This window comes from Lissotriton vulgaris, chromosome 2_1, assembly GCF_964263255.1.
Source record: "Lissotriton vulgaris chromosome 2_1, aLisVul1.2, whole genome shotgun sequence".
Taxonomy (NCBI): Eukaryota; Metazoa; Chordata; class Amphibia; order Caudata; family Salamandridae; genus Lissotriton; species Lissotriton vulgaris.
Window position 1 is genome coordinate 1,643,034,857 of NC_141687.1, and position 27,296 is coordinate 1,643,062,152.

Here is a 27,296-nt window from a genome sequence, read left to right on the forward strand (position 1 = left end):
TCTCACACTAGGGGTCTGCAGTGATGCATAATTGTCAGCTTGCTCGTTACAAAAGACAGAATCCTTCAGCCAGTCCCAGTGTCCTGAGAGATGGACCCTCATCCAGGCTCATGCCACCCACCGCTGGGCGATCAACAGAAGCAATGCAACCAGCGTTCTCCTGGCACGCGGGATATCAACCACATACCCCAGAATCATACGTAGTGACACACATGGTAAAGTCATCAATTCCACCAATGGTTACAGCGACCTCTGTCCAAAAGAACTAGATTGTGGGGGTGGGGGGTGGGAAGGCCCATACAAGGTGTATAAAATCAATGGGATCCGCAGAACGGGGGCAACCTGAGGGTCACGTTGGGTCAGACAGGTGCAGTTTACGTGGAGTGTATGGTTAATACACTACACGTAATGGAGTGCAGGGCTTAATGGTTAATAAAACGGTTAATAAAATCAAAGTGAATGAGTTGGTGCCACTAGTTAATATAAACCAGCTTCATCTGTTCACAACAGTGCCCCCATAGGTTTTGGGAAATGTATACCACCAAATCACCTCTAAGCACTCTCTGAGACCATTCATAGAGAGAAGGAGTAACACCTCAGTCATCTTGTAAAGCTGAGAGACTCACCCTTTCATGTAACCTCATGTTACCTTAAAGATACATCGATGTAAGGGGGTGAGGGACTGGGGGAGGTGAAGGGACTCGCACATACCCTGCGGAATTCGATCCATACAGCTTATTCCGTGTTGGGAGCAAGGAAGGGTTCTCGATTACGGGCAACTGGCAAATGAATCAGAGGTGGACCAAAACGCCTAGATAGTGGCCACATAGCTGAGTTAGTGCATCAAACTTTTGATATGTTTTGTGGAGAGCAGTAGCAAAGCCTCAAGCACAGCGTTCAGATGGCCTCCCTCAAGCTGGTTTGGAGATGAGGATTCGAAAATTAAGGGCTGATCCAAAAATATGGCGTTGTGTGCATGAGCAGCTAAATAGTAGCTCTTGGGGTCACAAACAGCAAAGTCGCTTCTCTCAGCTCACAGATGGCTTTCCACCACCCCATACAAGATGAATTAACAGAGTTTCGAAATTAGCAAACAACTTTCCAGCGGTGTTATGGGTACAATTATTTGGGAAGAATAATCATCTTAATGAGCGTAACTCTACTAGCAAAAGATAGAGGGAGGGCAATCCAGTGATCGACCAGCGGCTAGAGTCGTGTAATCGCAGTAACAGTTATCATGTAAAATAGGGCTTGATGATCTAGAAATCTGGATACCAAATAAATAGATCGATCTAACCCTCTGTCTAAGTGAGGCGGAATATTTCCAATTTACCCCGTTTATGCACATTCTGGCGAAGTCACTGAAACGTATGCTGTCCTGGATAACTGGGTTGAGGTTAACGCGCCCCAATGTGTTCCTAAAGTGCTCTCTCAGTCCTGCTAAATCCATTCTTCAAATGTACATTAGATTAATCAATAAATGAAGAAATAAAAAATTCATCTTGTAGGATGAGACGTTTACCTCTTCCCTTTCATCCAGAATCCAGTTTCTGCCAGCGAAACAATCCCCAAGGCAGATCCTAACATCACATGCCTGGGCACAGGCCAATCCTAAATTACACACATTTTTACAAGCCAAGACGTCATATGCTGGCTGCATCATGGACAAACCATTTTACAGATTCAATATTTATTTGTGGATCTATCCACCGGGCTAAACATTTAAAAAACACGGGCCCAAAATAACAAAACGATAAAAACCAGTATACATAGCAGGTTCCAGGCTTAGACAGCACATCCACCCCCAAAACAGCTAACCACAATTATGGTTCCAGTCCTTGCTGTAAGCGAGTTATCACGGACTAAGCACACATTTTACAGATTTAAGATTTGGAGAGCAAAGCGGTCCTACAGGTGGATGAGTTGCTTCCTTACTTATCCAGAAAAACCTGCAGTGCATTGCCAGGATACACAGGGTGAGGGTGGGCCTGGCATTTGTAGTTTCCTACGGTCATTGTAATACTTGTGGGCTTTTAACAGGGATACTTCATGACAACTCACACTTAAGAACTGAACATTAATTTAAAGAACATTTTTCATTGTTTTGCATTTAACATGTCAAGCACAATCAGAGTAAATCCTGGATTCAAAAATAAATTTCACCCACGCTTAGACGGTACGTTAGCACTTTTGGAGCCTCTATGGACTTTGGGGTATTCATCTAACATGGTATTACTGTTAGACTGATATCTGACGTACTGTGTTTTATTTTGAATCGGGCGGTCCTTATTGTTCCTTGTTGGATTTTCTCGCTGTAGCTCCAGTATAAAGTATTTAGAGCACCCAGAAATAGCAGATGCTGGAAGACCGAAACCTTCATTAAATATGTAACGAAAGCAAAACTAATAGAATATGCCATAAACAACTCACTCCAACAGACACTGAAACACAAAAGAAAGTCATGTTTTACATGACATGCAAACAATACAGATTTTACTTATTTACTCAATCAAATCCAATCAAAGTTAAACTGAGCCATGTTTAGTTATGCTCTGTGTACTGTTTATAATAATTCAAGGTCACCAAAAGAACATGTTAAATACTTAAAGTAGCAATCTTTATGGTGGATCCTCTAAACACAGATTCCTCATCTTTAAATATGTCCCCATGCACCAGAATGAATGTAGAGAGTTACCAATAGATCTCAGTGGAATCAGGTGGTGCCTTGCAACTCTATCTATTGAACTATAACCCCACCTCTAAACATGACACACAGCCTAAAAAGATGCCAACCTACGCGCCAACATCACTTTCCTCTTTTTTCTATGCCCTCAAAATCTGAGACAAGACAAACAATCACTGAAGGCAGGGTTCACAAGCAGGTGGTGAGGAATCTACAGGCAGAGTGTCTACCAGAAAGATTGTTACCGAACATAACTTGTTCTTTTGATTGTTACTTCTATCTGCAGATTCCTCATCTTTTGAGCCAGTACACAAGTCGTATAACAAGGTAGTGCTCGATATGAAGAGAGAAATGCACCAAAACGTCTTGCAACATTGACCTCGTAAAATGATCTTCCCTGTGGACTTGGGAATCAAGGCATTAATTCTTGGCGGAAGTGTGGTCCAAAGCCTGCATTGCAGCACAACGGATACCCAGACAAGGCACACCACTAGAAATAACCAAGAACACATCGTTCACCCTGGTGAAATGTGCTCTGATGCAGTCGGATAGCTCCTTTATGGCTAGAGAATACCAAAATGTAAGGCATTTGACAATTCACCATGTAAAATACCCTTTTGGGCTGTCTGGCCCTCCCCAAGTCCTGCAAAACCAAGGATCACTTGGCTAACCGTGCAGTGTTGTGTGGTCATTTAAAAGCTCCAAAACTGTTTCAGTTCCAAGTGATGCACCAGCTCCTCCTTGTTGGTGGGATGCGGAAGAATGAAGCATGCTGGCATTGTGATGTATTGACCCACATGACCATTGGGAAATAGACCTGTATCCTAAGTATCTACATTTCTGGAAATAAAGATGTGAACGAGGGTGTATCCACCAATTCACTTAGCGATCAAGCATAGTGATGAGAAAGAAAGTGTTAATAGTAAGGTATTCCAGAGAGAAGTTATGTATCTGCTCAAAGGGGGCCCCTCATTTCAAATGTAAGGCCCAAATGTATGTGTGACATACTCAGACCTAGCCCTATCAAAAATAGCGTCACAAAAAGAGATTTAAACAATGATGTTTGATCAGGTAAGAAGAGAAAGGCTAATAAAGTCAAAAGGTAGCCTTTAACCACTAGCTGGTAAAGAAAATGCAAACCACAAAATGTTAGAAACGTACTCATAAGCAGATCTTTTTTCTCCTTGGCATACCAAGCCACCATCTATGACTAACTGCCTTAATAATCTAAATTGGTGAAGGGGTGGCAGGCACACAGTAGGATAACCAAAACATCTGAAGGGCTCAAATTGACGCGTTAAAAATCCATGCACAAAGGTAGACACAGAGGCATAGCTGCTTAAAGTTCCAAACTCTACTTGATGATCCTGGGGTTTACAAAATCACCAGCATGTGCCGCTACCTCATTTGGCAGGGCCCCTTGACAGAGAAAAGGTAAGCCACAGAACAACAAAAATAGATACTTAGCATTCTTTGAAGTGTCAAACAAACCCACCAGATGCACGACACACCATGAGACCATGGACTGTGCTACTTTCAAATGGAGACAAAACTAGTGATCTACAAAATAACATCTGCTGAACCCATTCACCATTACGTTGAGAGAGTCTACCAATTGACTAACAGACTGGGAAACATTGTGAGTTACTGCCCAGAACTATAACTTCACTGCCTCCAGATACAGACGAGAGTCCACATTGCCTTGTTAGTTGGAGTACCACATAGCGGTCAAATTGTCATTGAAGACCTGTTGGATGTGTCAATCACAAATGCAGTAAACATTGGCAGATCTAGAACAATCTCCCCACAGGTTGTACATGGGTGATCTTGATCGCATACCAGACTGCACTGCATGTTCCATGAGACCTCCTGAGAGATTAGAATCCAATCCAAGAGGCTCACCCAGGCTCCGCCCAATGAAGGGGAAGCACAGCAGAAATGCTCACATGAGCAAGCTCACGTGTGGAATAGGCAGGATGGTAGGATGCCTAGCAACTGTACAGCTAACAGGGGCAGAAGGAGAACCCCATCCATAAACCAAAATTCCACGTATCATGGACTACAGATGGGAATACTTTCATAGCCATAGTGTTCGGAACCACTTCAAAGAAAGGCAGATACTGCGTAGGCAAGAGTGGGAACTTTGGGTAGCTGACAAAACAGAAACTGGAAAAGCAGGGAAATCATGCTAAGGAGGAGTTCTAACACCAGCAATGGAGAGCTCGTATTCCACAACTTGTAGAGATTTGGGAACATATGTATCCCAGACCTGAAGAACAGCAACAAAATAGAGAGTAAAAGCCACAACAAATTGCAGCTATCACAACTGGGACTGTAGGATTGGAACATGAAAACGTACATACTGCACGTCCAGGTTTATTGTGAAAAAAACATTGGATTTCAGTGTAGAAAGAAACTGACAAACTGAGGGAATGTGAGATTTGTTGGAAAAGGCAGGTATACCTATTCTCTAAAATCTAGAGGACCTAGTGGTCCGAAGTAATGGAGCGCTGCCTTGTCACTAAATGACAGTTGCGGACACTTAATAGTGAATTAAATCTGTTTTGTACCATGGGCGGGAGAAAGCGTTGCTGCTAATTATGCCCGTATCACTATGTTCATCCTTGGTGTGAAGCACCATAGAGGTCATCTAGATGGGTTGTAATTGGAGCCGAAGACAGCAGCCAAACTTGCGAAACTCTAAGTTCAAGATTAAGGAGACTGGCCTTTTTATCCTTTCCCAGAGTCCAAAAGATTAGCATAAGGGGTTGACTCCAGTATTGAGGCCGGCGCTAGTAACCGCAATGTCTCCAACCCAAACAGTGAGTCCTTTGGCACAGCAGTGGTGCCTAATAGGCCTAGGGAGTCTTCCAAGTAGGGTCAGCAGACGTCAAAGTCTGTGCTGCCAATAGAATAAAGGTCGGTGGTGCATCTACAGGGCCAGCAGGCCCACCGGAGGACGGTGAAACAGATTTAAATTGACAAAGCTTATCTTGAGTAAAAGCCATGACTTTCTGTCAGTCAGCTGATGGCACTGAAACTTTGGGTGTTTTTCATGAACAAGCACCGGGCTCTGATACAGACGGCAAGGCTGGAGTCAAAGAATAATACTGTCAACTTCCACTGTCCTAGAAAGAGAGTGAGGCAGAGGGAGGGGGACTCCTACTTGTAATGTTTTTTGCGTCTTTTATGGGAAAGTTTTTATTTAATTAGCTCCCTCATAAAGGACTTCCCTGATGAATATGCTTGGGGCAGAAACGACCTTGCCTGTTAAAGAGCGAAGCATGTAGAATTTGGCTTTCCTCTCAATCAATCACCTTTCAGTGCTAAGGGCCGCATTCCTCACAGGAACCAGCCACACACTTGAGGTTGTGGCACCAAAGCAAGTAGTCCATGACTAGATGCCGGACAGGTGACCTGCCCATAAAAGCACTCTGCCACGTAGTTTTGTAATAAAATAAAAAAAAGTAAAATACCAGAGGGCAGCTCTGTATCTGCATGGAAAGGTGCAGCAGACAGATGAACTGGCATCAGTGCATAGAGTGGCACCTACATAAGGCTCAGTATCATTACACTCAGAGGAGCAACCAGAGCCATATCTGGAGTCACATGGCTCTACCTGGCGACGCTGGGAGCAATTGTGACATTTTCTGGATCCAGTCTGGTGCCTGGGGGAGATAGAAAAAGTGAGGAATCTGCAGGCAGCAGCATCCATTGGATTCGGAATAATACTTTACAATTGGGTAGAAAAGGCCAAACTAAAGAGCAATAGTAATACAATCAACACAACTAATTAAAATAAACTACAGGTCAGATTCAGATTATAGCATTATCAAAAAAGTTACAGCCTTTAAAAGTACATAGAAGCTTAATCTCTCAGTTACTTCTCTGCAAGCAATTGCTTCTTTGACTATTGGTTCTCTTCACTTTATATACAAATGTGGAATATATATATATATATATATATATATATATATATATATATATATATATATATATATATATATATATCCAACGAATATCCTACATTCCCTACGTTCTGTTGCCTCCCAAAGGTCCACAAAGATGCCAAAAACCCGCCTGGAAGGCCCATCGTTTCAACCAAGAACTCCTTACTAGAAGGGATCTCCAATTACATCGATCAGTTCTTGACGCCCCTCGTAAGGGACCTCCCATCATTCATAAAAGACACAACGGATCTTCTGAAACATCTAGAAGGAGTTGTCTGGAAACCATCTTTTAAATTAATTACCATGGATGTCACATCGCTGTATTCAAACATCGAACACCAAATTGGCATAAAGGCATGCAAACACTATCTAAATAAAAGGAATATAAAATACAATGAACATAACAAAATGCTGAACCAAATGATCGAGTTATGTTTATATAATAACACTTTCCTTTTCAACAAAAAGATCTAGAAACAAATATGTGGCTGCGCCATGGGCTTTTCATTTTCGCCCAATTATGCCAATCTAAGTATGGGGTGGTACGAACAAAATGAAGCCTGGAAAGTAGAACATTATGCATGGAAAGAAAAAACAATCTTATGGGTCAGGGTTATAGACGACCTGCTCATAATTAGGGACGGAGAAATAACTGATTTTGAAAACTACTTTGAAAGGTTAAACAACACCACTACCAACCTAAAATTTACCTATGAAATTAGCAGTAAGCGAGTGGTATTCTTAGACACAGAAATCTATGTTGAAAACAACCATTTGGAAACCACCCTACATCGCAAAAAAACGGCAACCAACTCCATCTTACATGGACAAAGTTTTCATGACGTAAAACTGAAAAACAGCATCCCCTATGGGGAATTTCTCCGTCTCAAGAGAAACTGTTCACAACAATCAGAATTCCATTAAAACAGCATACAAGCTACAGAAAGGTTCCACACAAAAAAATATCCACCTAAGACAGTACAAAAATGTCTCAAAAAGGTGACTGAAACAAACCGAAAGGACATCCTGTACAAAGTGAAAGACAAACAGAAGATGATCAAATCAGACTCATAACATCCTACAATGCGGAGAAACAGACACTGGTCAAAATAATTAAGAAACACTGAGACATATTACGTGCAGATCAGACCCTAGCACCAATCATCGGAGCACACCCCAATATTTCGTTCCGGAGAGCAAAAAATCTGGGAGATCAGCTAGTGCACAGCCACTTCCGGGACAAATCGCAAAATACCTGGCTACACCGGGAAGGCTTCTGGCCTTGTAAGCATTGCAAGGTGTGCAAGATAGCATCAGCCACCAGGGAAATCGAAATGGATGGAGGAAAAAAGTGGAGGATCAAGCAACATTTAACATGCAAAAGCACATTTGTTGTGTATATGGTAATGTGTCCCTGTGCCAAAAGATATATTGGCAGCACGATTTTTGAGGCAAAAAAACGCATCCTCGAACACACAAGAGCTACCAACCATGGTGACCAGTCAAACGCAATTGCAAAACACATGAGTCTATTCCATGACAACAACTGGGAAAGTCTCAAATTCTGCGTCATTGACCAACTAGCGGATTCAGAAAGGGGAGGCAACCGCAGGAAATCCCTGAGACAAAAGGAATCGCGACACATCATCGCATTCAGGACCCTGGAGCCAAGAGGCCTCAACCAAACAGAAGAGCTACATGTGCATTTATAAAAGGAACATGGAGGAATAACTCACTCACCAGAGAGAGGACAATATAAGGATTTTTTTTAATTGGCATATAAAATCTCACCAGAGAGAATGAAACTGAAATCACTTGTAATTAACTGGACAGTGATCTATAGTCTCAGAACTTTAAATATAAACATTCCTTCATGATTTGTTTACTAACGCTACAAAATTGCTATCCCGTTCCAATGTGAATTTGAACAAGAGCATTTTAACACACATAACAGTTGTAAACTACGTTTCCCACAATGCAGTTGCACTATACTTATTGTTTTTTCACACTGTGCACTAAACATAAAAGAAAGCTCGTGTTAGAGCTCTGTACCCGTGATCGAGCCTTAGGCTGAAGGCCAAATGCGTTGGGCTAGTGACGAATGAGCGAAAAATAAAGCTGATGGTTTAAGCTTTACATCTGCCTGCTTGTGTGCCTCCTTACCCCCGGGTCTGGGCCGGAACCGTGAACATATATATATATATATATAACAATTTTTTTACTGTAGTGTAACATTGTCCGCTTGTGCCTTCAAAAGAGCTCTACGATCTTGTACAACTAATCATATTCTATGAACGATCGTAAACGAATGCAGAAAAATAGTGTTAGGCAGTCAACGCATTTGGGCCTTGATCACATCAGGAGCAATCTGAGCATTATGTGATCAGAGAGTTTTTTAAATCTATCTCAGTACCTAAATGCCATGGACAGTGGCAATCATTCATTGCAGTAGGTAGCCAAGAGTTTGTCAGGTACCCTCAGTTGTCAAATACATAAATAAATTAAATACTCACCAGTCATTTGCCGGACAGCCCCGATGACAACCAAGGTAGACATCACAAACGAAAACCCAGGTAAACAGCACAGACGAAAACCATGGTGAACACCACGGTTAACAATCCAGGTGAACACCAGAGAAGACAATCCAGGTGGACATCACAGACGACGATCCAAGTAGACACCACAGACAATCCAGGTGGACATCACAGACAATCCAGGTGGACAGCACAGATGACAATTCAGATGGACACCACAGACGACAGCGCAGGTATGAGAAGGCAATGGACCCCAGCAGCCACAGAGCATGAAGGAAAAAAAAACATAGATCAGTCAAAAATTCACATGCTGAACCTAGCAGTTATTGAGCCCAGTCATTAAATGCAGAAGATTTGCTGATGTTCTGTGTCTGTAAAGCAGCAGTGTTGTCAAGTGCTGTGTGTGTCCTGGCTTACAATTCTAGTCTCAGTCATCCTTATATAATCAGCAGCCTTGTTGCACTTCTGTCCTTCTGCCACTGATGTGCTGTCAAGATATAAAGCTATTAAGAAATATAGAGCGCCCTTGTAATTCCACTGAAAAGAGCATTATTGAAAATTACGAAAGGGTTCCCAGGGAGAACGAGTAATGAAATTTTTCAAGGATAATGTCAACTAGTCACAGCTCACACACCCTTTAAATATTAGGTAGCTGACTTTTCTAATGCACGGACTGGAAAAGGGTATCTCTTGTTTTTTCGGATATATTCAAAATCATAATGAAATGTTGGAAATTACTTTTGACATTCAACATGATGCGATTATAAATAATTGCATATTTGAAAAAGCATATTTTACACTTCACAGCATGATAGGGTCAAATATCGGTTTTGGGATACAGAAAATTCAAAGGTTTGGGCGCTGGTATTGGACATATTATATTTTAAATTGCCAATTTCGTTGTTGCCACTCTCGGGGCCAATGCGTTTTGGACAGCTTCGTAGCCCAGAGGCCCTTCTTGAGTATTAACAACTGGTCCACAATGGGCGAAGAAGTAACGCGGGATTTAATTAGGATTCATTTTAAAATTTGGCATATGTGGAGCGTTAGTCCGAAATAAAATCTCTGCTGAGGAATGTTGCACCTTTCTCTCCCTCTTTAAGTCTGCATAAAAACGGATGTGGTACCAAGGATCTTCTTAAATAAATGAGCTAAGAAGTGACAGAGGGGCCAGGAGTGCCACTTGTTTAGGCTACAGCAGCATAGTCACTCTCTAGTCTATATAAAGTGGCAGCATGCAGTGTCCGGCCATTCAGAGCAGAGTGACTGTACACTGCATTTCACATACTTCTTTAACACGGAACGGTCACATTATCAAATTCGTTTTAATTCCCGGAAGAAGTTTTTTTTTTTATATATAGGCACATGGGGTCTTAAATAACTATAATAACTGAAAATGTTGAAAAAGACTTGATGTCCATTCATGAGCAGTGCACAAAGGCGGGTACCTATTTATGTTATACCCTAGTTGCCTTGGCGAAGATATTAGTCACTCAAGGGCTCCTTCATGAAATTAATTCCCCCTGTGCCTGTGCCCCAGCCTCTCAGGACTCTATTCTGTTGACTGGCTCAGTCTGGTTGCAGAGGCTCTGCAAAGCCTCTGTATGTCCACTGGCCAGATCAGTCAAGTCTCAAACAAAGGGTTCTACCTACTAATAGGCTGCCTTCCCAAAACCATGATTTTCTGAGACACCTACCTCCATCTGCTTATAAAGATGAAATGTTTACTATTTAAAAAGCACAAAACACAAAAACTGTATCGCCTCCAGGTGCCAATGACAAACCACGTAAACGCAGGTTTCTGATTCGTTAATAGGCTTGTTAGTCCATCCTTAGTACCGCATGGTCTCATTTGTAACCTCCCAACAGGATTGGACCTTTTTCGGTGTCCTTACTGTATAGCTTGTATTATCCCTTAGCAAGAACTCTTTGCTTAATTAATGTAAACACCACTGGTGGGAAGCGAGCTTTAGCAATGGGGACCACTTTTGGTTTGTGTTTGCAACGCGCTATGTGCGCTTTTAACTTATACAATGGGGCCACACCCACCACTCGTAGGATGGCGTGCAGCTCGCTTAACTCGTTTTTTATTTTTAACATAAAATGATGGCAGCCGCGAGTCTTGTTGTGCGCAGCTAACACAACTCGTTTTTTTTAAAACATAAAATCATGGCAGTTGTATGCTTTTTGCACGTCCATGATTTCACCCTAATCAAAGTGTCAGCTTCATCGCTCCCAGCAACATCGTAAAATAACCATGTGATTAAGAAAACACAACCCCAGGGTTTGACTTTGAACCCAGAAACCCCCAGATTCCAGGTCTTGAGATCAAATAACTTTCACAGGAGCATCAGCTCCACCCAGGACCATATGCAGAATGGAACACATTGCACCACAAGAGCAATGGCTGGCCAGATGTACTGGCTCACAGATTGAAGCCTGTGCTAGATTACTAAGGCCCATCAATACTTTAACTGGGCACGAGGTTGTTAAAACACCATTTGATAAACGGTTGTATTTTAAACAAGGATGGAAGGAGGGAGATTAATGGACAGACATCCCAAATTCCTATTAAGCAAATCGATTAGCAAGAGAGGTATTTTACCAGTAGAGTCCTCACTTAGCTTGCTTGCTCCCATTACATCCAGTACGGTTTTTAATTTTGCTCTGGGTATCTCAACAGTAAAGTTTCATGAGATTACCTTCAGCAATTTTGACTTTTCCTGATCTCAAGGAGAGCACTCACTAGCAATAAGTGCCTCCTCCATAGGTGGGGCTGACTTGAGCCCACCTGCTTAGGACTAGCAAGCCTGGTGACAACTCCATGAAGCATGCCAAACAATTGTGTGGAGGAAGAGTCCTGTTACAAAATCAGAGTTTAACCTGGTTACTAAATAGATTTACTCCCCTCCTAATTTTGGGTTGGAAATCAGATAGATGGAAAAGATGCTCTATGGGTGGAATCTCTCTCTTTCTAATTGATATATTGATATCATGCCTCGTCAGGGCTACCAAACTCTCTACTAATACAATTACAACATAGGCCAATGGACGGGTAAGCACAAGTGTGAGTTAATGGTCTTATGAAAAACTGTGGCACCCACTCAGTAGCTTCAGACAGCACAAGATGTATTTAGGGGAGGATATGAAGGCCTTATTCATTTGACCTCATCAGCTGAATACCTGTGCTGATGTTTTGAGGAAACCTTTTTTGAGGCACCCTAAGTCTGTGCTAATATTTTAAATCAATGATCTGCCAAGTCGTGAGCTACGAGTAACCGAGACTCTTTACATCCCTTTTCTGCCATGAGTAGCAGAGAACACAGTAAACGCACACGTCTCCTTAATGCTGCTGAAAGCAACTTACAATGCCTTTAAATTCTCCGCAACATTCTAAAACCACCAAGAAACATGGTCTATTTATACAGATTTTCACCATGTCCATGTATTCCAGTTCAAGAAACCACAGAAAAAAAATCTGAAATTTCTTTGCGTTTCTAGCTGTTCTTTCACAGAGATGTTATTTGCTAAACTATTCTCGAAGACTATTTATTTTCATAAGAAATTAAGGCACAATTTACATCCTGGGAGTTGGTACACGGGTCTTTGTTCCCCACAGGCAATTTCCCAGCTGCCAATGCTGTGAAACTTTTTATCTGGGGGCTTAGGCAGACAGCGGAGCATTGCTTGCAAGGCATGGTGATTAGCACTAATTTCCCAGGGTCCTCAGATAATACTAGAGAGTTTTCTACTCGCAGAGCAGATTCATCATTCCCTCTACCATCAACCCTCCTTGTCTCACTTCCTTCCTTGTGATTTGAGGAAGTCGCATGGCTGACAAACGCTCTACAAAGAACCTACTCGAAGTTGAGGAAGAAGATTTGAACCTTGGATACTACATAGCACTGGTGTTCAAGGCATGGAGGCTCAGCTCTGCCTGCAGTATGGGAAAGGCTCCACCGAAAAACAGCCTGATGGTTCCTCAGCTACATCTCTCTAAAAAAATAGAATTTTGCCAATATACTCTGTAAACAGTCTTTTATTTTGGCCTGCTGCATCATAAGTTATCACTGCACTTATAAAGAAGCATAATACAATTCGGTGGAAAGCAGAGCAAATGGGATTTTTGGAGTTAGGAGTGATCGTAGATTTGCCAATGAGAGCTAATTTACTTTCAAAAGGGATATCTGGCATTATTTCAAGGTATGAAAGATTAACTATGTTACTGCAAGAACATAACAAGCTATCGTTGATCATGAGTTAACGCTTTGATAAGTTTTTGTAAACTACCGAAAGGACATACCAAATCCAGTTCAGGCGCTGTAGAAATGCCACAAACATGTCTTGGAATCAATATACTCCATGCCCTCAAAGTGACTTGAATGCTGTGGCTTCCCTGCTAGGAATCCATTCTAAAGCTTCTGCATAAACTGGCACCAGGGCTAGGATGTGACACCCATCAATCAAGATGCATATTTTAACCATTTAATCAATGCTTCATCCATTTAAAGCCATTTTTAATCATTGGTCTTCTTTCTTCTTTAATATTTATGCAAAAAAAGTCAATATTCCGATATTCAAATGCATATAAAGTGCCCTCCAGGCGTTACTCTAGTCTACAGCATGTCGAAATTCACAATTCGTACATTAACCTGTTGTAAATCCAATGCATTTCGGTCTTTTAGCCTTTCTTCAGGGGTAACTGATATAACAAGCATTTGCAATGCAATAGGTCTCGCATTAGGAAAGTTTGAGCTATTGGTATTGTAAATGACACATTTTGTATTTATGTGTTTGTTTTGAACACAGCTAAATTAATAGCTTTGTTATTTACAGTGCCAATAGTTTTAACTTTCGCAAATGTGACCCCTATAGCATTTGAAATGCAATATGTGTTGTATTTACGTGACTTAGATGTATTGGTATTACAAATAACAATGGCTTTTATTTTTTTTAATAATTAATATTGAATAAAAGTTTTTGTAATTTATAATGGCAATAGCTTAAACTTTTGTAAATAACGTTTGTGAAGATTATGTTCAGTGAATTTTATTGTGACGAAAATCCAAGAACAGAAGTGAAATATTAACATCTTTTTGTGACATTTGTAATAAAGGTTGAAACATTGAGAGAGCATATTTGAACCAGCTGTTGAATGGTTGCACATATTGATGCTGTGGTGGCGCTGAGTGATATTGTGGTGGCGCTGAGTGATATTGTGGTGGCGACGAGTGATGCTGTGGCGTTCAGTGATGCTGTGGTGGCGCATAGTGATGTTGTGGTGACCCGGAGTGATGCTGTGGTGGTGCCGAGTGATGCTGTGGTGGTGCCGAGTGATGCTGTGGTGGTGCCGAGTGATGCTGTGGTGGTACAGAGTGATGCTGTGGTGGTGCAGAGTGATGCTGTGGTGGTGCAGAGTGATGCTGTGGTGGTGCAGAGTGATGCTGTGGTGGTGCAGAGTGATGCTGTGGTGGTGCAGAGTGATGCTGTGGTGGTGGTGCCGAGTGATGCTGTGGTGATGCGATAGAGTGAGTGCGATAGATCGATAGAGGGAGGGCGATAGATAGAGTGAGGGCGATACATAGAGTGAGGGCGATACATAGAGTGAGGGTGATAGATAGAGAGGGGTGTAGAGAGAGGGGTGTAGAGAGAGAGGGGTGTAGAGAGAGAGGGGTAGAGAGAGGGGCGGTGTAGAGAGAGGGGGGGTGTAGAGTGAGGGGGGTGTAGAGTGAGGGGGGTGTAGAGTGAGGGGGGTGTAGAGTGAGGGGGGTGTAGAGTGAGGGGGGTGTAGAGTGAGGGGGGTGTAGAGTGAGGGGGGTGTAGAGTGAGGGGGGTGTAGAGTGAGGGGGTGTAGAGTGAGGGGGGTGTAGAGTGAGGGGAGTGTAGAGAGAGGGGGGTGTAGAGAGGGTGTAGAGAGAGGGGTGTAGCGAGAGGGGTGTAGAGAGAGGGGGTGTAGAGAGAGGGGGGTGTAGAGAGAGAGGGGGGTGTAGAGAGAGAGGGGGGTGTAGAGAGAGAGGGGGTGTAGAGAGAGAGGGGGTGTAGAGAGAGAGGGGGTGTAGAGAGAGAGGGGTGTAGAGAGAGAGAGGGGTGTAGAGAGAGAGGGGTGTAGAGAGAGGGGGTGTAGAGAGAGGGGGGTGTAGAGAGAGGGGGGTGTAGAGAGGGGGGAATGTTGCCAAATTTCACATACGAAATCCACATAGATTTCATGAATGATATTGGAAATGTGATGGTCTTGGGTATTCAATTGCTGAGGCCTCAGGCAGAACATATTTTAGGGATCTCTGAACAACATTAAATGTATTGTTGTTGCATCTGTACAACATATTATACATTTTACACACCTACTTGTTTTATCAATGTTATAAGGATGCTACTTTCAACTCCTGATTCGGTACACGTTTGATTAAAGTAACACATCAAATCCAATAAAATTGGATCACTGCTTCACTTTATTTTGACTTTAGAACCATTGATGTGGGCTATGAGAGAAACTAAAATGCTTGCTGGAATTATAGTTAATTATAGCCCCCGTCAGGTATCAGTGCAGGCTGATGAAGAGTTGCACGTCATCAAACCACACCCAAGCACTCCGGCCATATCAGAATGCACTGACATGGTTTAAGTGCATTCAGTTTCGAAATCAATTGAGAGTTTCAACTTCAGGCCACTGTGTTTTTTCAATTTAATTTAAATGCTTTATTAACAAATGTAATAAGAAGCAATTAATTATCTTTATTGGACGGTATACTGATCATGTAAAACAGCGAGGTCATGGGGGTTTTGATGTCTTATGGGTTTGTGCAGTGAACACCATAGTGGTCTCCATCACTACTGATTAAATATTTACTGAAAGGCTCATGTTTTTATATTTCCTGACATGCCTGATCAATGCCCATGAGGTGCGTCTACATACTGCACCCATTTGATACCAGAGCCAGTGTGATAATTAGATGTAAAAGGGATTCGTGTTTTAGATCGGTCTGCTCAGCGAGCCAAACCTGAACGCTGCCGGGACTGGTTCCAAAGCCTGTAACATGACTTAGCGAGTCAATGCACCTGCTGCAGAAAACACTCGCTGCAGGACACAGCACTGGCGCTGCCAACTCAGCGCTTCATGTTTCGGAGGTCGGTAACTGAGCTGATGCTGGGTGGCTCCAACTAAAAGTAATACGAGTTATCTGAAATTAGAGGTTAGTTTGTGCTGGCGCATTGAACAATATTAATATCAATTAAGTTCGAGTCAACAACATATGTTCTTTACAGATAGGCCAGCAGCCCTGGCTAGAAAAACAACCACTAGTTTTGCTAGGTCTTTGAGTCATAGCAGGAAATCACTTTTACAGCAACATGGAATTATAAAAAACGCGGTTTCTCTCCTTTGTTTGTGTCATGACTCAAAGGCAAACCGAACAAGGCAGTGGAGGAGACAAGAAAGCAATCGGTCACACTCTCCTATCCCATCGGTTTGGTCTCCCCCTACGTCAGAGGGGAGAGAAATACAGCTTGAAGCTAACTAGCTGAGCTCCCCTGTCGGTTTGGTCTTTATTATTAAGTATCACTCGTCCTTGGCAGCTATAAATCTATGTATTCAGGCAACATAAAGGCAACATTTCTGAAAAAATAAAACAAATAATAGAATAATTACTGACCTTGCAAATGAAGAAAAATAAATTTCCGCGAGGGTGTGACTGCTACGTGTAAAAGTTTTGAGAGGGGTGGGAGGGTAGTGCGGAGGACGAGAACAAGATTTAAAGGTTTCTAATTGGTAGATGTAGCCGTCAATGAGAATTTATCGGTCTGTGACCAATAAGCGTGTAGCCCTTGATGTCATGGATGCATGAGACCAATGACGGTAATTTGCAGCTGTGCTGGGGAGAAAGGCGAATTGTAGCATCTGTGCGTGCACGGTGAAAGTGAAATACGCATGCACAGATTGTATGTGGGAGATTATCACTACGGTACACCGGCCGAAAATGGAAGTTCGGGAGCGTTACGCCGGGAGCGGTGTTGACGCGGGGCTCCCATGCCTGAGGGAGAGCCCCACGTGTGCCTGGTGATGCGGCGCCCGGTGAGTGGGGTGGGGTGGCTGTGTGCGTGTGTGGCTGTGTGCGTATGTGGCTGTGTGTGTGTGAGTGACTGTGTGTGTGCATGCGCATGTGTGTGCATGCGTGAGTGTGGCTGTGTGCGCGCGTGCGCGATTGTGAGAGGCTTGCTGGGAATGTGGGACTGGAGATGTGCACGGCGCAGGGCTGTACGTGCGCGTCCACGAGGTGAAATCACAGAGGGCTTGCACGTGCACATCCCCTGTCTCAGATTCCCAGGAGGCGGGCAACATTAGTTGTCGAGCTGGACGCAATGCTTCGCATTGCTTTCTCCAGCTCGACATAAATAGGGACATCAGTACTGGCAGACACCATAAAACTTTCATTAATGAGTAAGTGAGCCTTTCATTAAACTCCGAAAAATAACACCATGTGAATACCATTAAACAACTAACGGATAAGGTGTGAGAACCGCATGCCCCATTAACAGTAATTGAACTTCTGGCGGAATACCACAACCTTAATAAAATTGATTTCTCATTTTCAGTTCATGTTTTGATGTTTATGCAATTTCATTTATTTTGTCATCACTGTGCTGGACTATGTGGGTTTACATAAGTTCAATATGCAATGTATTCATCATTTTCTGAATGTTTCAACCATATGTTGTTTAGAATGGTACAATCAGCAATATTGTACTAGTGTGGAGCTCGTTTTGGATTTATTTATTTCTTCCAAAAAATGTTTTTCAGATAGTTCTTTTTTCAAGCAGGCTGCACGTATTTTGTTTGTTGGTTTAATGGTGACAGTTGGTATGGGCCACGTGATCTGAACTTACGTTGCGTGGGAGCCTTTATTGTTTCTAAGGATAGGTGTTCACACTTTGATGTCAATCGCACGACAGTTACTTATTTCGGCATGATCACATTAAGGGTGAATTTTTAAGAGTTTTACATGAGGCATGCTTATTAAAGCACGCTGAATAGAATGTTTATTAAGGTAGTGGTAATTCCGTCTAAAGTTTAATTGCTTTTAATAGGGCATGTGGGGTTCTCACACCTTATCTGTTGGTAATCAACCTTCACAACGCAGTCATTACATCGCACTACTTTTACATAGCAGTCATTAAATCGCAACATCCTTTACAACGCATGTCATTACAATGCAGCGATTACATTGCATATCAGTCCAACGCAGGTCATTAAAATGCATGTCACTACAACACAGGCATTACATCACAAGTCATTACAAAGCATAGCATTACAACGCATAGTACCCTTATACTATCCGACACTTACCCTACTGTTGCACTCACTGGAGTTAGAATAGTAATTTTTACCCCTACACTATCTAAAACTCACCCTACTGTTGCACTCACTGGAGTTAGAATAGTAATTCTATGGCAGGACCGGAGGCTTCGGATTATGCCTTACTTTCTTCACTTTATTTCTCACAGCAGCAAGAAAACATGTAAAAAACTACTTTTCCCATGAACATCAGGGAAAAAAACAGAAAACTGAACAGTAAGTCCTTTCTCAGTCTCTATGCACCGGCAGCAACCATCACGCCTTGCAACCACTTCCTCTTCCTCTTTCTTCGCTGCTCAGCAGCAAGTTAAGTGTTTTTTTCTCTCTTCTCCTGGGTTTCTTGTGGGATTCTGTGGGCAACGCGTTGATTTGTGGTTGGCGCTGGTTTTGCGACCCCTACAGGTCCCCTTTGGCATCGCGGGACGCTCATGCGCTCCTTACGAGATTTGCAACCCCAGTAGAGTGCGGTGCGCTAGGAGCGCCGCTAGGGGGCAGCGCTTTCTCTGCGTCAAGCGCGCTTTAGTTAGCGTTTTTTCTGCAGCTTTGGCGCTGTCCCTTGCTACCCAGTGTTGACACCCTCCGGGGTCAAAATTAGGTTTCCCTTCAAGTCTGACGCCCCGAGTGGGTTGTATTGGTTTATTGAACACCCTCACCGGGTCGTAATTTGGCGCTGGTGCGCAGCGCTTGGGAACGCTTGCTGGGTAGCGCCCTAGGAAGCAGAGGGCTGTGCGTTCCCTGGGCTAGTCCCGTAATTTGTGCCTTCGGGCCACCACATCCTCTGGGTTGCCCAGATCCATATTGTGCCCTTTGGGGTCTTGTTATTGGCTGCGCCGTACCTCTCTCCTGTGGAGCCTAATGTAACTCGTCATGCAGGGAGAGTCAGGCCGGTACCATGAGGAAGACCCTCTCTCTTATGCCGCCTGGGATGAGGATTTCTACCAGGCGGTGGACGATTCCATTTATAAAGCGGTGGATCAGGCTATGGAACCGCTAGAACAACGCCTGACGGCGCGTTTGGACGAGGCGTACGCAAAAATCGCGGCCCTCATTCCGGCGCCGACTCCGATCTCGGATCCTTCCCCGTCACCGCTTCCCCCCCCGCCTAAAAAGGCTTGCGTTGAGGGGATCGATCCTGTCGCCTTTGACAAGGTCCGATATTGATAGGGGGGTTGACCCAGTTAAGGTTACGGGGACCTGGGTTGTCAAGTCAATAAGAGGAAGGGGTCCCAGTAGCATAGGAACATTTAACCACAAAAATGAAAATAATTAAACAAACACAAATTGGGTCCGCATTGTTTTAATCACAATGAGAATCTGTATTGAATATACGATATTTTCAGAATAATAAATCGGTGGTTTTGACAGTGCCCCGAGAAATAGAAGCGGGGAGGCTAGTGTGATAGTGAGGGGAATTGGTGAAGGAAAGAAGGAAGATTCTCAGGTGACAGTAAAATCAACAATTGTGACTTATTTGTCAAAGTTACAAACTATGTACAGAGATTAGGACCAACAGGTTCATGTGGTTATTTAGAACAAATCATACTCCAAGAAGTTCAATAAATGAAAGCAATGGGGTGTGGAGTTGACGGTGAAGAGCAATCGGTTTCAAAGCGCTTGAGGAATCGCTACCTGTTCCCGCTCAGCCGGCAATTGTCGCTCCGGTTACTCCCCGTACCATGTCCCCAGAGCCGAGGCAGGATGACGACTCTCCGGATTCGGAGGAGGAGGAGGCCTGTTCCTCCAGATCGTGGCTGCCTTACCAGCAGCCTTCTACGTCCGCGGCCCCTTCAGACATGTTGGACCCGGACGAAATCGTTCACCCGCGCTCCTCCGAATGGGTGCCGGGTGACAAGGTGGCTGCGTATGTGGCGAACCGTCTCCGTAAGCCGGTGGACAAGGACGCTCGCAGCCGTCTTCGGGCGGAGTGTCCCAGACCTTCCCTAGAGGGGAAAGTGGCCATGACCCCAGATATAGACCCCAAGATGGCCACTTTTCTGGCGAAATTTGTCAAAGACCCCCGAAAGGGCATCGACCGGTCCTGGCGCACGTGCCAGGGCAAGCTGCTTGACGCAGTGGGCCCCTTGACTAAAATCCTAGACATGGCGGAGGAAGCTAAGGTGTCGGGGGACGCCATTTCCCCAGAGGTGCTCTCAAATTGGGCGCAGCGAGCCATCGTGTTCCTTGGAAATGCTAACTGCGCGCTCTCTACTGAGAGGAGGAGGTCGCTGCTGATAAGGATCGACCCCAAACTGGGTGACCTCGCTTCTTCGGAGGCGGGCGCCGTGGCGCAGGGCGGTTTATTCGGCGATCCTTTTATTAAGGAATTGGGCAAGTTCGTTGCGACGTTTACGTCTTTGGACAGGGCCCAGTCCAACATAAAAAAGGTGTTTGCTCCTCGGGTTTTCGAAGGGGCCGGACGAGGCAGGGGCCGCTCGTTCGGCCGGGGTGCTCCCTCCGACAGAGGCCAAGGCTCCGGACGTGGACATGGACAGGACCATGGCTCCAAGTTCAGAGGACGTGGTGTCTATCGTGGCCAACAGCAAGGTGGACGAGGTGAGTGTTCTGCCTTCTGCGACTTTACGGGTGGGAGGCCGCCTGGCGCAGTTCTTCCCTGCATGGCTTTCCCTCACCAAGGACGCCTGGGTACTACAGACGGTTCAGGGCTTTCAGCTGGAATTCCATGGCCGTCCCTAGCAGCCCCAGCGTCCGCGTCCCATTACCTTTTCGCAGCGCGATGCGGCTTTGGTGCGAGACGAGGTTGCCGCCCTCCTTCACAAAGGGGCGATTTGCCGCGCATGCGAACACCCGGACGGCTTCCTCAGCAATCTCTTCTTGGTCGACAAAGTAGATGGAGGCCGCCGTCCGGTTATCAATCTCAAAGAGTTCAACGAGTGGCTGGTTTACCGCCATTTCAAGATGGAGGGAATCCACCTCCTGTGGGACGTGCTGCGGGCGGCCGATTGGATGGTCCGGCTCGATTTGAAGGACGCCTACCTGGCGGTCCCGATTTTCCCTCCTCACCGCCGTTTCCTCCAATTCAAGTGGGACGGACAGGTGTACGAGTTCACCACGCTGCCCTTCGGGCTCTCTTCCGCGCTGTGGTGTTTCACAAAGGTACTCCACCCCGCGGTAGAGGCCTTACGGGCTCGCGGTGTCCGATTGATAGTGTATCTAGACGATATGCTTTTCATGGACCAGTGTCCGAGGCGCTTGAGGGCCCAATTGCAGTTCGCAGTGGACCTGTTGCAGGGTCTAGGGTTTGTGATAAACGAGAAGAAATCCCTCCTGGTCCCGGCTCAGTGCGCAACCTTCCTTGGTTTCAGCATAGACTCGGTTTCGGCTACCTTGAGTCTCCCCGCACGGAAAATGTGCAAGATTCGCCACGAGTTGCGCCAGACTCTGGCGAAGTCAATGGTCTCGTTGCGGCATCTAGCACGGATTGTGGGCCTGTTGTCATCTTCGATTCAGGCCATCTTCCCGGGGCCGTTCCATTACCGGGCGATGCAGCGGCTGAAGGCGTACCACCTCAAGCAGGGCCTCACGTACTCGCAGCTGATCCCGCTGTCTGCGGAGGTGAGGGACGAAATGCGCTGGTGGCTGACGCACATGGAGGCCTGGAATGGTCGTGCCATATTTGGGTCGGCTCCCGACATTGTAATAGAGTCGGATGCCAGTCGAGCAGGTTGGGGGGCCCGGTGCGGAGAGTTCTCCACCGGCGGCGCCTGGTCTCCCCACTAGCAGTCTTTACACATCAACTGCTTAGAATTGCTGGCAGGTTCCTTTGCGGTCCAGTGCTGGACCAAGGAGCGGGTGCAGTCGTGTGTTCTTCTACGGATGGACAACGTGTCTGCAGTCCGCTATATCAACCATCTGGGTGGCACCAGATCCAAGATGCTAGCGGATCTAGCACGGGACTTCTGGCACTTCTGCCTGGACCATCAGGTCTCGATCACGGCGGAGTATTTGCCGGGCGGCCAGAACGAGGTGGCAGATTGGCACTCCCGCCATCTCCTGGATGCCAGCGTTTGGAAACTGGACCCGGAGGTGTTTTCCAAACTGATGGCCCGGTGGGGACTGTTCTCGGTGGATCTGTTCGCCTCGCGGCTAGACCATCAACTGCCGAGATATTTCAGCTGGCGCCCAGACCCGTCGGCGGAGGCGACGGATGCGTTCCTCCAGGACTGGTCGAGCGAACAGGGTTATGCGTTTCCCCCGTTCTCCATGATCACGAGGGTGTCGGCGTTGTTGCGCCATCAGTCAGCGCAGGTGGTGATGATCACGCCTTGTTGGAGGTCTCAAGTCTGGTTTCCGGTTCTTCTGGAACTTTCTTGGGATTTTCCAATCCTACTCCCCCACTCTCCTCACATTCTCCTGAACCCGGACGGGAATCCCCACAGGTTGGTTCAGGAAGGTTCACTGAGGCTGATGGCATGGCGGATCTCCGGCGTCGCTGGTCTCTCCCAGGCCTTTCGGGAAAGGCAGAGGATCTGCTCTCAAAGGCATGGGCGGACAGCACCACCAAGAGATACCGGTTTGCATGGCACAGGTGGCGTCGCTGGTGTGTGCCACGGGGTCTCGATCCCGTGGGGGCGGATGTAGTCTTTGTCCTTAATTTCCTGGCCGACTTGGTGGATGAGGGCTTGGCCTATAGGTCTCTCAATACCTTCCGCTCGGCCATTTCGGCGGGGCATGACCTGGTTCAGGGTTCCCCGATTGGGGAGCACCCTTTGGTTTGTAGACTGTTGAGAGGGGTTCGCCTCTCGTTGCCCCCCAAACCGAGGTATTCAGTCCTCTGGGACGTCAACAGGGTTTTTAATTTGTTTCTTTCCTGGCAACGAATAGGTTTTTGTCCCGTAAAGAGCTTTCTGCCAAACTGGCAATGCTATTATGTCTGATTTCCTGCAGAAGAGTCTCTGACGTGCGGGCGCTTGATGTTTCGGCGCGGACTTTCTCCCCTGATGGGGTGTCCTTTACGGTCAGCAGGAGGACCAAGACCCTTACGAGGGTTATTTCGTATCCGGCCTTCCCGGATTCCCCCAAGCTGTGTGTTGTGCAGTGCCTCCGTGCATATGAGGATATGACTGAGGATACTCGCCCTCCGGGTGAGCGACAATTACTGATTGCCCTACGGAAACCATACAAGGCTGTTTCTTCCCCGACCATCGCCAGATGGGTGCGTTGGGTAATGCAGGAGGCGGGGATTGACACAAAGCAGTTTGGTGCTCATTCAGCTAGGGGAGCCATGGCCTCGAAAGCCTTTGCGCTAGGGGCTCGGTTGGAGGACCTGATGAGGGCCGCGGACTGGTCCTCGGACTCCACCTTCAAGAGGTTTTATTTTAAGCCAGTAATAGAAGTGGCTCGGCTTGTGGTCGATAAGCTTTGAACTGGCATAATCCGAAGCCTCCGGTCCTGCCATAGAATGAGAATTTGCCTAGCCTTGGTGCTGGTAAGTTCCAATTCTATTAAGGACTCGGAGGCGAGGATTATCCCCCCCTGGGACTTCCTGGAAGTGACCCCTCCCCGTATGGACCGTAAGTAATCTATTTACGTGGTTTTTCGTGCAGTTCTTAATGGTACTGTTCCTACCTGCATTGTATTATGTACCTGATGTTCCGTGAGATCGGGTCCTGACTCTGATATTTTCTTCCAGGGACTGATGGACCGAAACAGGATGCGTGAAATTGACGGACAGAGTGCTTCGCGCGAAGAAAGAGGAAGTGGTTGCAAGGCATGATGGTTGCTGCCGGTGCATAGAGACTGAGAAAGGACTTACTGTTCAGTTTTCTGTTTTTTCCCTGATGTTCATGGGAAAAGTAGTTTTTTACATGTTTTCTTGCTGCTGTGAGAAATAAAGTGAAGAAAGTAAGGCATAATCCTCGCCTCCGAGTCCTTAATAGAATTGGAACTTACCAGCACCAAGGCTAGGCAAATTCTCATTATTACCTCTATACTATCCAACACTTACCTTAAATGCAATGTAATGGTATGCGTTGTAAAGGTATAATGCGATGTAATGGAATGCGTTGTAAAGGTAGTTTCTGAAAATGTGATGTAATGGCATGCTATGTAAAAGAATGCGTTGTAAAGGATGTTGCGATGTAAAAACTGCGTTGTAAAGTCATACATTCTTATCTGTTAGTTGTTTAATGGGATTCACATGGTGATATTTTTCAGAGTTTCATCAAATGCTCAATTCTAATTTTTGAAACTTTTATGGTTTCTGCCGGTATTGATATCATTTTTTTATATCACACTTACCCATGAAGAAGGGCTAAACACCCGAAATGAATTGGGTTTACAACACCACATTAATGCATGAAGCACAAGTTACTTACCTTCGGTAACTATATATCTGTAAGAAACAGTAGTTAGTATTAGATTCCTTACTTTAGAATATCCCCAGGCGTCAGACTGGATCCGGAAAAGTTTGCGTAGCAGTACCCCTGCGTGTCGCTAGGCATCGTCTGTGGCTCCGCGTCCGTTGTTGGCGTCGTTGGCGGGATGACGTCGAGTACTTAGACACCGCCCTCGCGCGCTGATGTCAGTTCTTATACACATCTTTTCCACGCCAGAAACGCAGAGCCATGATAAAAACCACTGGTGCCATGAAAACTAGGGCCCTGAAAGGGGATAACCCTAACCCTAAATATCGGTTCGCAGAACGGGGAGGATGGGTGGGGCGGTAAGGAATCTAATACTAACAATTTTTTCTTACAGATATATTGTTACCGAAGGTAAGTAACTTGTGCATCTGAAAGAAACCGGTTAGTATTAGATTCCTTACCTTAGAATAGATACCCCAGCAATACCAACCCCGGTGGTGGGTCTGCGAACCAATGATCACACCAGGAAGTCCTGGAGAATGGAACGGCCGAAAAAAAGCCATCTCTCCGGACTTGGCTGTCCAGGCAGTAGTGTCTTGCGAACGTGTGCAGCGAGCCCCACGTAGCTGCCTGACAGATGTCCTGCAAGGGGACTCCCCGACCCAGGGCAGTAGTAGCTGCCGTGGCCCGAGTGGAATGGGCCCTCAGCCCAACAGGAGGCTCTTTTTTAGCCAAATAATAGCATGTCTTGATGCACAAGACGACCCACTGAGAAATGGTTTGTTTGTGCACTGCCCGTCCTTTCTTAGCGCCCACGTAACCAAGAAAGAGTTGGTCATCCACCCGGAACAGGCGTGTGCCATCCAGATAGTATGAGAACGCACGTTTTGGGTCCAGACGGTGGAGACTCTCTTCCTCTTTCGAGGGATGCGGAGGCGGAAAGAAGGTGGGCAAAGTGATGGACTGCCCGATGTGGAAGGCTGTGACTACCTGGAGCATGAAAGAGGGTCGCGTCCACAGCACAACTTTGTCCTGATGCACAGAAAGGAAAGGAGGTTGAGTAGAAAGAGCCTGGAGCTCACTCACTCTCCTGGCAGAAGTGATGGCAACCAGGAATGCAGTCTTAAGAGTAAGGAGACGAAGAGGACAGTTATGAAGTGGCTCGAACGGAGCACACATCAGATAAGTCAGAACAAGGTTCAAGTCCCACTGAGGCATCACGAAAGGAACAGGAGGGAACATATGAGTGATGCCCTCCAAAAACCTATTTACAACTGGGGACTTGAAGAAAGAGGGCTGATCAGGGAGCCTTAAGAAGGCGAAAATGGCAGAGAGGTGGCCCTTTAGAGTACCCAGAGCAGAGCCCTGCCAGGCAAGAGAAAGAAGAAAGAGGAGAACCTCTGAACTAGGGGCAGAAAGAGGATCCACAGCCTTTGCTGTGCACCATGCCACAAATTTGTTCCACCTGCAGGCGCATACCGATTTTGTGGAGGGACGCCTGGCTGCCAGAATCACATTACAGACTTCAAGAGGCAAGTCAAATGGCCTCAACCGCTGCCGCTCAATCTCCACGCATGTAAGTGGAGACTGTGTAAGTGGAGACTGGACAGGTTCAGGTGGAGGACCGTCCCCTGCTGCGGCGACAGAAGGTCCTCCTGAAGAGGCAGACGAATCGGGGGATCGACAGACATGCTGAGTAGCTCGGGATACCAGTAGCTTCGTGCCCAGTCCAGAGCCACAAGGATGACTTGGGCGCGGTCGCGTCTGATCTTCTTCAGCACTCTGGGCAGAAGTGGTATAGGCGGAAAGGCGTACAACAGACCACAACTCCACTCGCGATGAAAAGCATCTCCGAGCAAGTGCCGCCTTGGAAATTCCAACGCGCAGAACTTATGACATTGCGCGTTCTCTTCTGTGGCAAATAGATCTAACCAAGGCTCTCCCCACTGCTGAAAGAGGCCTTGCGCCACATCCGAGTTCAGATGCCATTTGTGATCCATCATGACGGCTGAGTTCGTCCGCCTGGCGTTTAGGGAACCTGCCAGGTGTTGAACCACCAGGGTCACGCCCTGATGTTCCAGCCACTGCCAGAGGCGCAGAGCCTCCTGGCATAGGGTCCACGACCCCACCCGCCCGGTTTGTTGAAGTACCCCATGGTCGTGGTGTTGTCCGTAAACACCTGCACTATACTCCCCCGGACAGAGGGGAGGAATGCCTTCAGTGCAAGCCGGATGCCCGCAGCTCCAGAAGGTTGATGTGGAGCCGGGACTCCACCGGAGACCAGAGGCCTCTGATCTCCGCCTCTCCCATGTGGCCTCCCCAGCCCTGGAGGGACACATCCATCACAACTACGTGCTCCGGTTGGGGTAGGGAGAGGGATCTGCCAGTGACCCAATCGCGGTCCGTGAGCCACCACTGCAACTGTCTTGCAGTGTCCTCCGAGATAAAGACATGGCC